We start from the raw sequence: 14,650 nt of genomic DNA on the forward strand, positions 1-14,650 counted from the left end.
CAGTAGCAGGCATGACAAACAAGCATGAATGAGTAGGCACATCAGGGCTCAAACAACTCCTACTCATGCTAGTGGGTTTCATCTATTTACTGTGGCAATGACAGGTCATGCAAAGGATAAAGGGGTTCAGCTACCGCAGCAAGTACCAAATATGTCGTTGTTGTCCTAATGCAGTAAAAGAGAGCAGGAGCGAGAGAGTGGGATTTTATCGGAATGAACAAGGGGGTTTTGCTTGCCTGGCACTTCTGAAGATAACATTGAGTCTTCATCAGTGTCATCGATCACATCGTCGGAACATCGTCTACCGGGAGGGAACAGATACCGGCAACAAAGAAGAACACAATCAATGCAATTGCACAAAATGATGCATGCTATGACATGGCAATATGAATGTGTTTTGAGCTAATGCAACTAGCAACAGATTAAATGAAGTTGGTTTGAATACAAGATTCAAATTCAAACTCCATATGTGATTATTCAAATGCCATTTAATTCATTTGTCCTAAACAGTAGTGATAAGTTGTTCTAACATGCATGAAAATGGTACAGATGGATTCCTTGAATTTTTCTGATAATTTTTCATATATAAATTATTTAATTTGGAGTTACGGTTGAATTTCTATGATTTATTGAAGTTTTAGCTATTTTCTGGAATTTCCTGATTATTTTTAAATCCAGAAAATACTTATTGCGTCAGCCCCACGTCACAGTGACGTCAGCAGGGTCAACTGGGCGGCTCGGGTCAAACCTGACGTGTGGGGTCCACACGTCAGTGACTAACTAACTAACCTAATTAATTAATGTTAAATTACTGCTAACTAAAATGTCAGTTGAGTTAATTAGACTTAATTAAAAAGACTAATCTAGGATTAGCTGGGCCAGGGCCCACTTGTCGGCGACCCAGGGGAGGTCAACCCCTGGTCAGCCGAGGCTAATACGCCGGCGGCTCGTCGCCGGCTACAGCAGGCGCGGCGGAGGGCTCGGGTTAGCTCCTCCGGCCACCAAAACGACGGCGGAGAGGCTCTACGAGATGCCCAGGCTCGCGCGCATCCATTGCGGCCAGAGGCAGCAGCTGAGGTGCACTACAGCGACGGCGGCGATGGCAAGTGTGGCGGCCGGAGCTACGGGTTCGAGCGGGGCGAGGCCACAGAGGACGGGAGGGAAGGCTAAGGGGCTCACCGAGCTCCTGAGGATGCTAGGAGCATGGTGCCGTGCTCGGTTTCGAGCCTTACTGGCTGCAGTGACGGCGGCGACATCGCCGGCGGCGTGGAGTTCTCGGCCAAGACGGGGCTATGGCCTAGAGGTCGAAAGAGACCAGGGGAGAAGGGGAAGACGACTCGGGGGCTCACCGTGAGTCCGTTTGGAGGGTCAGTGGGCTCGGGGGCGGTCGGAGTGCAGCGAATCGACGGCGACGATCTCCGGTGGCTGGCGAGGGGAACGGTAGCGCTTGCGGTGTCCAGGGGCTTCCGGCGTCGGACGGCTCGGTGAGGAGGAAGAGAGGGACGAGGCGGAGCCTCTGGGCTAGTCGGGGGAGCGAGGGAGGCCCGGTGGCCGTGGTTATGGCGAGCGGCGGCGACGGTCGCTCTCGGGTGCGTGCAAGAGAAAGAACAGAGGAGGAGATGGGGACGAGGGAGTGAGCGGGAGGGTTCCAGGGGTCGAGGCGGCGCCGAGGAGAAGGCGCGAGGCGTCGTGGTGGCCTCAGGCGAAGCAGACGAGCAAGGTGGTGGCGTGGCGAGCTCGGGCGCGTGCGCCGAGTCTCTCCTCTGCCTACTGGCGCGAGGAGGAAGGCGACAGGGAGGAGGAGGTGGGCTGGGCCGCACAGTGCTGGACCAGCACAGGAGCTGGGCCGGCTTTGGTGGGCTGCACGGGTAAGGCCAGGTAGGCTTTGCTCTTTTTATTTCTTTTTCTTCTGTTTTGTTTTTATTTAATCTTTTGCCACTGTTTTGAAATAAAACAAATTCAAAGACAGTGACAAAATACCCCTGAACATTTTATTTAGCACAATGGAATTATACCAAAGCACATAAAAATGTTTCAGTTATTTGAACATATATTCAGTAATATTTGGATATAAGTTCAAATTCAAAATAGTATTGATTTAAATTCAAAGTCTCAAAATAAATCCTTTTAAAAGGTTCAATATTTTTGGTTTGGATCAAAACCCTTGCCAAAAATATTAAACATCTAAGAAGAACATTTTGGAACAATGAATGAGATTTCTAGGGTTTTTGCCCCTCTTTTATTTAAGTTTTGAGGCTTCCAAAATTCCTCAGTTCAAGTTTCGAAAATATAGGCATGATGCACACATGAAGCTAGCCTAGAGCACTACCAGCAGCTAGGGATGTGACAACTCACCCCCACTAAACAAGAATCTCGTCTCGAGATTCAAGCGTAGGGTAAGGTGAAGGGTAAACGCAACTAGTATAATCTTCACGATCCAGGGTGCACTTCAGTTGAACGTTGATTCATTCACCATCATTGTCTTGATGTCTTGCTCTGAGAAATCCTGTCAACATGACATGGAGGGAAGAAGGAGACTCTAGAAGGGTCGATCTTCTCGAAGATCGAACAACTCACAGAATGAGACATAGGACCAACTCTCGGGTTGAGACACGAGATACACATCAAGAGGGGTGGAAAGAAACGGATGACGAAGGTTCGCTAGGTAGACAACAATTCCACACCTAAGAAGGTGGTAAACGATTGTCAACGTAGCGAGGAATTGAGTGGCCATGATACCACGACGAAACATCGCTGGAGGAGGGTGATTCGTAGATTATTACCTTAAGTGGCAAAAAGAATTACTTTTGATTCAGAGATCATTGAAACTCTTCAAACCAGCCTAAGACAATTCTCGAGCGATCATTTGGAGGGGGTCGGTAGAATGGCATACTCGGACTTGGATGATGTGGACTACCTTGTTGAAGACAACGTAATGGATGAATTTGCTTATCACCGGAAATGGAAGAGACCCATGGTAGAATGGCACATTGGCGGTGCAAACTGGGAACAAAATGCAAATGTTGGGAATGATTCTAGTAACTGGGGAAGAACCCAACAATAGAGAGTGAATTCACTGTTGAATAGATCATAGCATTGCCGAGGGAACTGAGAGCAAACCCAGCTAGCGTCGATGATAACACCTAGCGCTTGAGCGTGCTCTCAAGAACTTGAGCATTTCTACAATCATCAAGGTTTTACCAATATCCGTGTCAAGGATCCTGGCAACACAACATACCACCATGATGAACAACGATGGACGATGCAGATGCAAAGGAAGATAACACTTTCTCAGATTTCACCCTTGGCGGGGCCAAGGAAACAAAATCTGGATGATCGACCGAGAGACATTTAGCACTCCGCTTCTAATGTTCTCCTTGATGTGCTAGCGTAATCCATAGATAATTATGATTTGATATCTAGAACATCAAGTAAAAGGTCGGACTTCGGGAGCACAAGAATCCATAAGGAATAACTACGGAGGTAAATCCTGCGAAATCCTTATGGGGAGGTGGCCAACTTCTTCGATCAAGATACTATAATAATAGGTCTTTTGGCTTGGTGGTGCTGGCCACGACATCCACTTTACCAGTTATCGAGGGACCAATATTATAGTTCTTTGGGAAATGTTCCAACCATCATATCTGTCTGAGATTCAGATCTGGTTGGTGTCAGGATATTCCAGACTCACCAAGTCTAGAAAGAAAAATGAAAGTTTGCAACACAAATCGACGAGATGACGTTGCGAGATTCTCGGGAAATGAACTACGATAGCAAGCTCCAAAACATGAGTTGGTTCTGCTATAAACATGTGAACACGTTGTCCCAGACAAGCATGCCCACATGGTAGTCTTACAATAAAACACTACCGAGTTCTGGTTGGGAACCATCAGCGAGGATATCGAAGTTCTGTGCATGACCTAGGATTAGCACATCAACTCCTTTTCCTGAACAAATCAATCAGTGGCTTGGTGTGCTAGGGAATACATATGGAGTGGAGGTAATTAATCTACCAAACCATAGTATACCTTGCACATGCATGACTGACTTGGGATGATTCCACAGGAAGCAAAACTAACTTTCTCGAACCCACGGCGGCAACTTACATCAAATGCACGTGAATCAAAGAAAGTCACTTCTCTCATCCAGCATATACTTCATGAACGGGGCATGAAGAAATTGCCTATAAAAGTTTCCAACACTAGGTTGATGTTCAACATGAATCATGGGGGAGACAAAATGCTGCTGATGGCCTCAACAACAACTCATCGGAATTTCCATATCACTGGACTTCCACCATCATGTGAACACGGTGATAGCATTGGTCAGACCCAAAAGATATAACGGTGTATGCTCGAGGGATCAACCACGAGTAGGACAACATTACGAACATCGTTGGTTCTAACTTGATTTGACGATAGCCCACACTCAAATCAAAGGATTGATAAGACAATAGGTCCAGCAACTGATCACAGGGACCAATCGATGAAGATATCATCTTTCTTCAACACACACTACACAAGAATATCCCTTTGGAACAAACTAAGTCAGGCAAGCTTTTATCCTCCAACCCTCCAAGTTGTCGTTTAGCTTAACCAACTAGCTCAGGGATATCTAACACCGATTCTTGGAGAGAAGGTGGTTCACAGGAAACCAACTTGATCACGAGCTCAACATAGCGGTCAGGTGACAACCTAGTGATACTTTTGAGAAGATATTCGGAAAATCACGAACCACCGGTATGTTACTAAACTCGAGAACAATCTTGCTTTTCAGGGCAAGATGATATGATCAAATGAGCGAGGACTTGACAAAATCCTACTCATCATTCAAAGAGTGCACCAGGAAATAAGGACTAGGTAGCACGATCAGTCTTAGAAGGATGATTCAAAAACCAACACGCTAAGAATGAAATTATTATCCTTTAGCTACCAAGCAACGGAGTTGCTAGCAGTATTGATTTCATACACCACGATTCACTTGTTGGCATTCCGGTTACAATAACACAGGAACCGAGGAATGAACAATGATGGCAAGAAGTATCACTGTACCAAGAGTTCATAGGATGGTGTGCAATTCCTATAACAATCCCGATATAAAGATGGTAATACTCCAAGGTAGAACAGAGCAAAAGCTGGATTGGCATTTTGATCTGCGGAGCACAACTTCTTTGACCCAATCCTGGATATGGAAGAGGTACTGGAGTTTGTTTCTCCTGGTCATCCTGAATAGAATGGCTTGACGGACCACAAGAATAATAGGCATCGATGAACGATTGCACACATACTCTTGACTATCAATTGATAGACGAGGGTCAGAAGACAACTAACGAGAACAACTCAAAGGAACATATAATTTTCTGAGTTGTGGATGCATAGGTTAGTATATCGAACCAAGGTCAACATATTTCTTCCGGATAACCCATGCAGAAAGGTAGAACTGGCAGAGTCATGATTTATGAATGGAGAACTCCTCAAGAGTACTCTAGTTGTGATCTTTTGATCCAATAAACATCTGCCATAAGCGGTTCATAGTATTTGGAAGAAGGAAACACCACGGACCTCGAGGACTATCGCAAAGTTTACTAATAACCTAAGGGAGCTAGCAATTACTATCAACATGAAGTAAGTAGGGTGAACCTCGGGTTCAAAACCCAAGGAGTAGAATACCTACTACTAAGTAGCATCACGGGATGCTTTCGAGAATGATAGCCAGAATCATCACACTGGGAACACAAGGCACGACTAGATTACTAGGTGATCCCCTAAGACACCTAGGGTCATAATAATATCTCCAACATATATGTCAAGGTAACGGAGTACCTCAACTCACTGATTAGTGTGGTTAATCTGGCCCATGGGAACATTGAAACGGGAAGAAAGGATTTGCAAATGCATCAGACTACCTAGAAACCTGGGATGACTCGGACAGCATAACGGCTGTAAATGCTCAGAAAAGATTTGAGACATTCACAAAAATGGTGGCATAACCACTCAGAAGCACAATATCAAGGTTTCGAGATCAACAATTAACATACGGAAGATAGTAGGAACTGAACTGAGGCTTAGAACCATCAATCCTACAAGTCTGCAGATTAATAACACGTGATCCTGATAGAAAGAAGAGATAGCCTAGTTCTTAATCCCCATAGAAGAGAAGATGATGACTCAGATCAGAAGGCCATGAGGTATAAGGAGTAAAAAGAGCCTTACGTTCCATCCCACAATCAATTCCCTTATATAGCTAAAGAATTTCTAGACTCAACTTCGACCAGTTTGGCTTGGTAATCCTACAGGCAGTCAAGCTCTGATACCAACGCTGTCAGGACTCCGACTCAATGCCACATAGATCTAGCATGTAACACTTCATATCACTTTGCGGCCTCATGCACGGTATTCTCACGGGTGTCGCCTTACCTTTACCCGGGACCGTTTGCGCCTTTTGGCACACGTATATGACAGTGTCGCTAGCATCCATATGATAAGGAGCCCGGGCTGACATGGCTAGTCGTAAACCCAAAGTGGCACAAACTTACAGGGACAGGCATCCATGACCCAGCATCGAACGTGTCGGTCATCAGCGAGTGAATCCAGGCTGTAGCACTGGGCTAGCAGGACTCCGGTGAACCGGGCTGTAGCGGGCTAACAGGACTCCGGTATTCATCGTGTGACATTTCCCCGAAGGGACAGACACAGGAACGAAGAAGGACACATGCCGGCCAGCCTAAGTGTTCCGGAGCAGTAGCAAGCTACCATGGCTCGGTGGAAACACTAGGAGACATTTCCCGGTAAGAGAGGCTACTAAAGATAAACAACTAGATAGTCAGATCCCACACATACCAAGCATTTCAATAACATACACACAATATGCTCGATATGCGCAATACAACATGGCATCACAAAATGACTCTACGACTCAAGTAGTTTATTCAATAGGCTCCGAGGAGCGAGATATTACAAACATGGGTCTCATGACCCAACATTCAGAGCATACAAAACAAAGCACAAGCGGAAGCTATCATGTCTGAGTACAGACATCTATAAATGAAAAAGGCTGAGAAGCCTGACTATCTACCAATCCTGCCGAGGCACAAGATCGTAGCTGAGGTAACAAGCTAAACGTCGAAGTCCAAGCGGAACTACTAGTGAGACTGAAGTCTCTCTGCAAAACATAAAATAGGCAAACGTGAGTACTAATGTACCCAGCAAGACTTACATCAGATCTATCTACACATGCATCATTATCAACAAAGGGGATGGTGGAGTTTGACTGCAGCAAGCCAGCTTTGACTCGGTGGCTATCCTGAACTACGACTGCAAGTAACTCTTTTGAGGTGGCGCACACGAGTCCACATATTCACCATATCAATACACCACTATGGATCCGCTCCCGTCTCCCTACGAGAACGCCATCCATAGCACTCACGCTTATCTTGCGTATTTTAGAGTATCCACTTTCACTTGTCTATGAACTGATATAAGGGGTCCACGTTTCCATATCCGAGGAATCCGGCTATTCGAATAGATGATGTTAACCCTGCAGGGGTGTACTTCTTCACACACGCTCTCGCCACTTACCGCCCTGTACACGTCATGTACCTCGGCAACCTTCAAGCGGAAGCCGGGCGAGGGAGTCGGCCACGACCTGACTAACCGAACAAGTCTCTAGTCCAGGTTTATCGCCTATTCAGGTTCCATCCGCAAGGAGATCCGGCCGGGGTGTCGCTTACGGCCCCAAACGATGTGTGCAGGGTTCCCAAGCCCACCATCCGGGTGCCACTTGGTACACCGGGCCACTGTGCCTAGTCTGTCCCAAGCCCACCTGTACCGGGTGCCACTTGGTAGACTACTAACACTGCCTACAAACACCAGAAACTAGTTGCAACTCCTGGACAGAGATCAAGTTGATTAATAAGTCGAGAGGGCTTGGAGCGCCCGGAGCCCAATGTGTGGTAGTAACTGATCATGGATCACAAACACAGAACTCAGTTCCTGAGGACGGCTGCAATGAGACAACCCACCATGTACTCCTACATGGCCAACGATGTCAGGACCCCGACTCGATGTCACATCGATCTAGCCGGTAACACCTCATATCACTTTGCGGCCTCACGCACGGTATCCCCACGGTGTCGCCTTACCTTTGCCCGGGACCGTTTGCGCCTTTTGGCTCACGTATATGATAGTGTCGCTAGCATCCATATGATAAGGAGCCCGGGCTGACATGACTAGTCGTAAACCCAAAGTGGCACAGACTTACAGGGACAGGCATTCATGACCCAGCTTCGAACGTGTCGGTCATCAGCAAGTGGGTCCGGGCTGTAGCACTGGGCTAGCAGGACTCCGGTAAACCGGGCTGTAGCGGGCTAACAGGACTCCGGTACTCAAAGCGTGACATTTCCCCGAAGGGACAGACACAGGAACGAAGAAGGACACATGCCGGCCAGCCTAAGTGTTCCGGAGCAGTAGCAAGCTACCATGGCTCGGTGGAAACACTAGGAGACATTTCCCGGTAAGAGAGGCTACTAAAGATAAACAACTAGATAGTCAGATCCCACACATACCAAGCATTTCAATAACATACACACAATATGCTCGATATGTGCAATACAACATGGCATCACAAAATGACTCTACGACTCAAGTAATTTATTCAATAGGCTCCGAGGAGCGAGACATTACAAACATGGGTCTCATGACCCAACAATCAGAGCATACAAGTCAAAGCACAAGCGGAAGCTATCATGTCTGGGTACAGACATCTATAAATGAAAAAGGCTGAGAAGCCTGACTATCTATCAGATCCTGCCGAGGGCACAAGATCGTAGCTGAGGTAACAAGCTAAACGTCGAAGTCCACGCGGAACTACTAGTGAGACCGAAGTCTCTCTGCAAAAACATAAAATAGGCAAACGTGAGTACAAATGTACCCAGCAAGACTTACATCAGAACTAACTACATATGCATCATTATCAACAAAGGGGGTGGTGGAGTTTAACTGCAGCAAGCCAGCTTTGACTCGGTGGCTAACCTGAACTACGACTGCAAGTAACTCTTTTGAGGTGGCGCACACGAGTCCACACATTCACCATATCAATACACCACTATGGATCCGCTCCCGTCTCCCTACGAGAACGCCATCCATAGCACTCACGCTTATCTTGCGTATTTTAGAGTATCCACTTTCACTTGTCTAGAACTGTACAAGGGGTCCACGTTTCCATATCCGAGGAATCCGGCTATTCGAATAGATAATGATAACCCTGCAGGGGTGTACTTCTTCACACACGCTTTCGCCACTTATCGCCCTGTACGCGTCATGTACCTCGGCAACCTTCAAGCGGAAGCCGGGCGAGGGAGTCGGCCACGACCTGACTAACCGAACAAGTCTCTAGTCCAGGTTTATCGCCTATTCGGGTTCCATCCGCAAGGAGATCCGGCCGGGGTGTCGCTCACGGCCCCAAACGATGTGTGCAGGGTTCCCAAGCCCACCAACCGGGTGCCACTTGGTACACCGTGCCACTGTGCCTAGTCTGTCCCAAGCCCACCTGTACCGGGTGCCACTTGGTAGACTACTAACACTACCTACAAACGCCAGAAACTAGTTGCAACTCCTGGACAGAGATCATGTTGATTAATAAGTCGAGAGGGGTCGAGTTACCGGAACCCAATGTGTGGTAGTAACTGGTCATGGATCACAAACACAGAACTCAGTTCCTGAGGACGGCTGCAATGAGACAACCCACCATGTACTCCTACATGGCCTCTCACCGCTACCTTTACCAAATCGTGTTCACACGCTTAGCTCACATACCGTAGGACATGTTCACACACCTCTGATTCATCCTCGATGAATCAGACCTGACTCAACTCTAAGCAGTAGCAGGCATGACAACAAGCATGAATGAGTAGGCACATCAGGGCTCAAACAACTCCTACTCATGCTAGTGGGTTTCATCTATTTACTGTGGCAATGACAGGTCATGCAAAGGATAAAGGGGTTCAGCTACCGCAGCAAGTATCAAATATGTCGTTGTTGTCCTAATGCAGTAAAAGAGAGCAGGAGCGAGAGAGTGGGATTTTATCGGAATGAACAAGGGGGTTTTGCTTGCCTGGCACTTCTGAAGATAACATTGAGTCTTCATCAGTGTCAACGATCACAACGTCGGAACATCGTCTACCGGGAGGGAACAGATACCGGCAACAAAGAAGAACACAATCAATGCAATGCACAAAACGATGCATGCTATGACATGGCAATATGAATGTGTTTTGAGCTAATGCAACTAGCAACAGATTAAATGAAGTTGGTTTGAATACAAGATTCAAATTCAAACTCCATATGTGATTATTCAAATGCCATTTAATTCATTTGTCCTAAACAGTAGTGATAAGTTGTTCTAACATGCATGAAAATGGTACAGATGGATTCCTTGAATTTTTCTGATAATTTTTCATATATAAATTATTTAATTTGGAGTTACGGTTGAATTTCTATGATTTATTGAAGTTTTAGCTATTTTCTGGAATTTCCTGATTATTTTTAAATCCAGAAAATACTTATTGCGTCAGCCCCACGTCACAGTGACGTCAGCAGGGTCAACTGGGCGGCTCGGGTCAAACCTGACGTGTGGGGTCCACACGTCAGTGACTAACTAACTAACCTAATTAATTAATGTTAAATTACTGCTAACTAAAATGTCAGTTGAGTTAATTAGACTTAATTAAAAAGACTAATCTAGGATTAGCTGGGCCAGGGCCCACTTGTCGGCGACCCAGGGGAGGTCAACCCCTGGTCAGCCGAGGCTAATACGCCGGCGGCTCGTCGCCGGCTACAGCAGGCGCGGCGGAGGGCTCGGGTTAGCTCCTCGGCCACCAAAACGACGGCGGAGAGGCTCTACGAGATGCCCAGGCTCGCGCGCATCCATTGCGGCCAGAGGCAGCAGCTGAGGTGCACTACAGCGACGGCGGCGATGGCAAGTGCGGCGGCCGGAGCTACGGGTTCGAGCGGGGCGAGGCCACAGAGGACGGGAGGGAAGGCTAAGGGGCTCACCGAGCTCCTGAGGATGCTAGGAGCACGGTGCCGTGCTCGGTTTCGAGCCTTACTGGCTGCAGTGACGGCGGCGACATCGCCGGCGGTGTGGAGTTCTCGGCCAAGACGGGGCTATGGCCTAGAGGTCGAAAGAGACCAGGGGAGAAGGGGAAGACGACTCGGGGGCTCACCGTGAGTCCGTTTGGAGGGTCAGTGGGCTCGGGGGCGGCCGGAGTGCAGCGAATCGACGGCGACGATCTCCGGTGGCTGGCGAGGGGAACGGTAGCGCTTGCGGTGTCCAAGGGCTTCCGGCGTCGGGCGGCTCGGTGAGGAGGAAGAGAGGGACGAGGCGGAGCCTCTGGGCTAGTCGGGGGAGCGAGGGAGGCCCGGTGGCCGTGGTTATGGCGAGCGGCGGCGACGGTCGCTCTCGGGTGCGTGCAAGAGAAAGAACAGAGGAGGAGATGGGGACGAGGGAGTGAGCGGGAGGGTTCCAGGGGTCGAGGCGGCGCCGAGGAGAAGGCGCGAGGCGTCGTGGTGGCCTCAAGCGAAGCAGACGAGCAGGGTGGTGGCGTGGCGAGCTCGGGCGCGTGCGCCGAGTCTCTCCTCTGCCTACTGGCGCGAGGAGGAAGGCGACAGGGAGGAGGAGGTGGGCTGGGCCGCACAGTGCTGGACCAGCACAGGAGCTGGGCCGGCTCTGGTGGGCTGCACGGGTAAGGCCAGGTAGGCTTTGCTCTTTTTATTTCTTTTTCTTCTGTTTTGTTTTTATTTAATCTTTTGCCACTGTTTTGAAATAAAACAAATTCAAAGACAGTGACAAAATACCCCTGAACATTTTATTTAGCACAATGGAATTATACCAAAGCACATAAAAATGTTTCAGTTATTTGAACATATATTTAGTAATATTTGGATATAAGTTCAAATTCAAAATAGTATTGATTTAAATTCAAAGTCTCAAAATAAATCCTTTTAAAAGGTTCAATATTTTTGGTTTGGATCAAAACCCTTGCCAAAATATTAAACATCTAAGAAGAACATTTTGGAACAATGAATGAGATTTCTAGGGTTTTTGCCCCTCTTTTATTTAAGTTTTGAGGCTTCCAAAATTCCTCAGTTCAAGTTTCGAAAATATAGGCATGATGCACACATGAAGCTAGCCTAGAGCACTACCAGCAGCTAGGGATGTGACACAACCCCTATGCATAGGTTCATGGGCGGAACCCGCAAGTTAATCACCAAAACATACATCAAGTGGATCACGTGAATATCCCATTGTCACCACAGATAAGCACGGCAAGACATACATCAAGTGTTCTCAAATCCTTAAAGACTCAATCCGACAAGATAACTTCAAAGGGAAAACTCAATTCATCACAAGAGAGTAGAGGGGGAGAAACATCATAAGATCCAACTATAATAGCAAAGCTCGCGATACATCAAGATCGTGTCACCTCAAGAACACAAGAGAGAGAGATCAAACACATAGCTACTGGTACATACCCTCAGCCCCGAGGGTGAACTACTCCCTCCTCGTCATGGAGAGCGTCGGGATGATGAAGATGGCCACCGGTGAGGGATCCCCCCTCCGGCAGGGTGCCGGAACGGGCTCCCGAGAGGTTTTTGGTGGCTACAGAGGCTTGTGGCGGTGGAACTCCCGATCTATTGTTCGCTTCGATGTTTTTAGGGTATATGGGAATATATATGCGAAAGAAGTCGTTCGGGGGAGCCTCGAGGGGCCCACAAGACAGGGGGCGTGCCTAGTAGGGGGGCGCTCCCCCACCCTCGTGGCCACCTCAAAGCTTCCTTTACTTCAACTCCAAGTCTCCCGGATCACGTTCATTCCAAAAATCACGCTCCCGAAGGTTTCATTCCGTTTGGACTCCGTTTGATATTCCTTTTCTTCGAAACACTGAAATAGGCAATAAAACAGCAATATGGGTTGGGCCTCCGGTTAATAGGTTAGTCCCAAAAGTAATATAAAAGTGTATAATAAAGCCCATAAACATTCAAAACAGGTAATAAAATAGCATGAATGCTTCATAAATTATAGATACGTTGGAGACTTATCAGCATCCCCAAGCTTAATTCCTGCTCGTCCTCGAGTAGGTAAATGATAAAAGAAAGAATTTATGAAGTGTGAATGCTAGAAGGTGCACAAGTTTGATCAATGATAATTTCAATCACCTTTTCTAGCATGATTATATGTCATAATAGTAGTTCATCTCATAAACTTCTCAAGATCAAGTAACAAGCTATTCACATGTTAAATCATAGACCATAAAATTTCTTGAAAACTAGAAAACTTCATTCTTAGTCATCAACCAATTACAATTCATCTTATTTTCAGGAAGGGTCCATGTCACAGCTTTGATTTAGCAAACTCCACATACTCAACTATCATATAGTCTTCTACAAGTGCTAACACTCACGCAATACTTATGGTTATGGAGTTTTAATCGGACACTGAGAAAGATAGGGGCTTATAATTTCGCCTCCCAATGTATTCACCTTTGGGTGATGTCAACAATAATAGTTCATGCTAACTTACATCCAATTGGATATATATATATATATATATATATATATATATATATATATATATCAGGATCTTTCCAACACGAGGTGCTTGCCAAAGGATTAAATGAAAAAGGGAAAGGTGAAAATCACCTTGACTCTTGCATAAAGTAAAAGACATGAAGTAAAAGATAGACCCTTCGCAGAGGGAAGCAGAGGTTGTCATGCGCTTTTATGGTTGGATGCACAAAGTCTTAGTGCAAAAGAACGTCACTTTATATTGCCACTTGTATATGGACCTTTATTATGCAGTCCGTCGCTTTTATTGCTTCCATAACAAGACCGTTTTAAGCTTATTTTCTTCACACTAATAAGTCATACATATTTAGGGAGCAATTTTTATTGCATGCACTGATGACAACTTACTTGAAGGATCTTACTCGATCCATAGATAGGTATGGTGGACTCTCATGGCAAAACTGGGTTTAAGGATATTTGGAAGAATAAGTAGTATCTCTACTTGGTGCAATGAATTTGGCTAGCATGAAGGGGGAAAGGCAAGCTCGACATGTTTGAATGATCCATGACAATATACTTTAACTGAGATGTGAGAAAACATAACCCATTACGTTGTCTTCCTTGTCCAACATCAACTCTTTAGCATGTCATACTTAATGAGTGCTCACAATTATAAAAGATGTCTAGGATAGTATATTTATATGTGAAATCTCTCTTCCTTCAATATTCTTTCATGAATTGTTCAAATGACCAATACAATGCTTGCTAACCTTCAATAAATTTACAACCTCTACTTCTTAGATGTGAAGTCATTACTCCCCATGGGATAAGCAAATGAGACATATATAATTTCAGATTTATGACATTCAACTCATTCAACCATTTACTCATAGGATAGAAATGAAGCACACGAGTAAATGACAAACTACTCCAAAAAGATATAAGTGAAGATCAATGAGTAGCTAAATAATTATGTAACTATGTGAAGACTCTCTCTCATTTAAGAATTTAAGATCTTGGTATTTTATTCAAACAACAAGCAAAGCAAAATAAAATGACATTTCAAGGATAGCACAATTCATGTGAAG

This window comes from Triticum dicoccoides, chromosome 5B (assembly GCF_002162155.2).
Source record: "Triticum dicoccoides isolate Atlit2015 ecotype Zavitan chromosome 5B, WEW_v2.0, whole genome shotgun sequence".
Lineage (NCBI taxonomy): Eukaryota > Viridiplantae > Streptophyta > Magnoliopsida > Poales > Poaceae > Triticum > Triticum dicoccoides.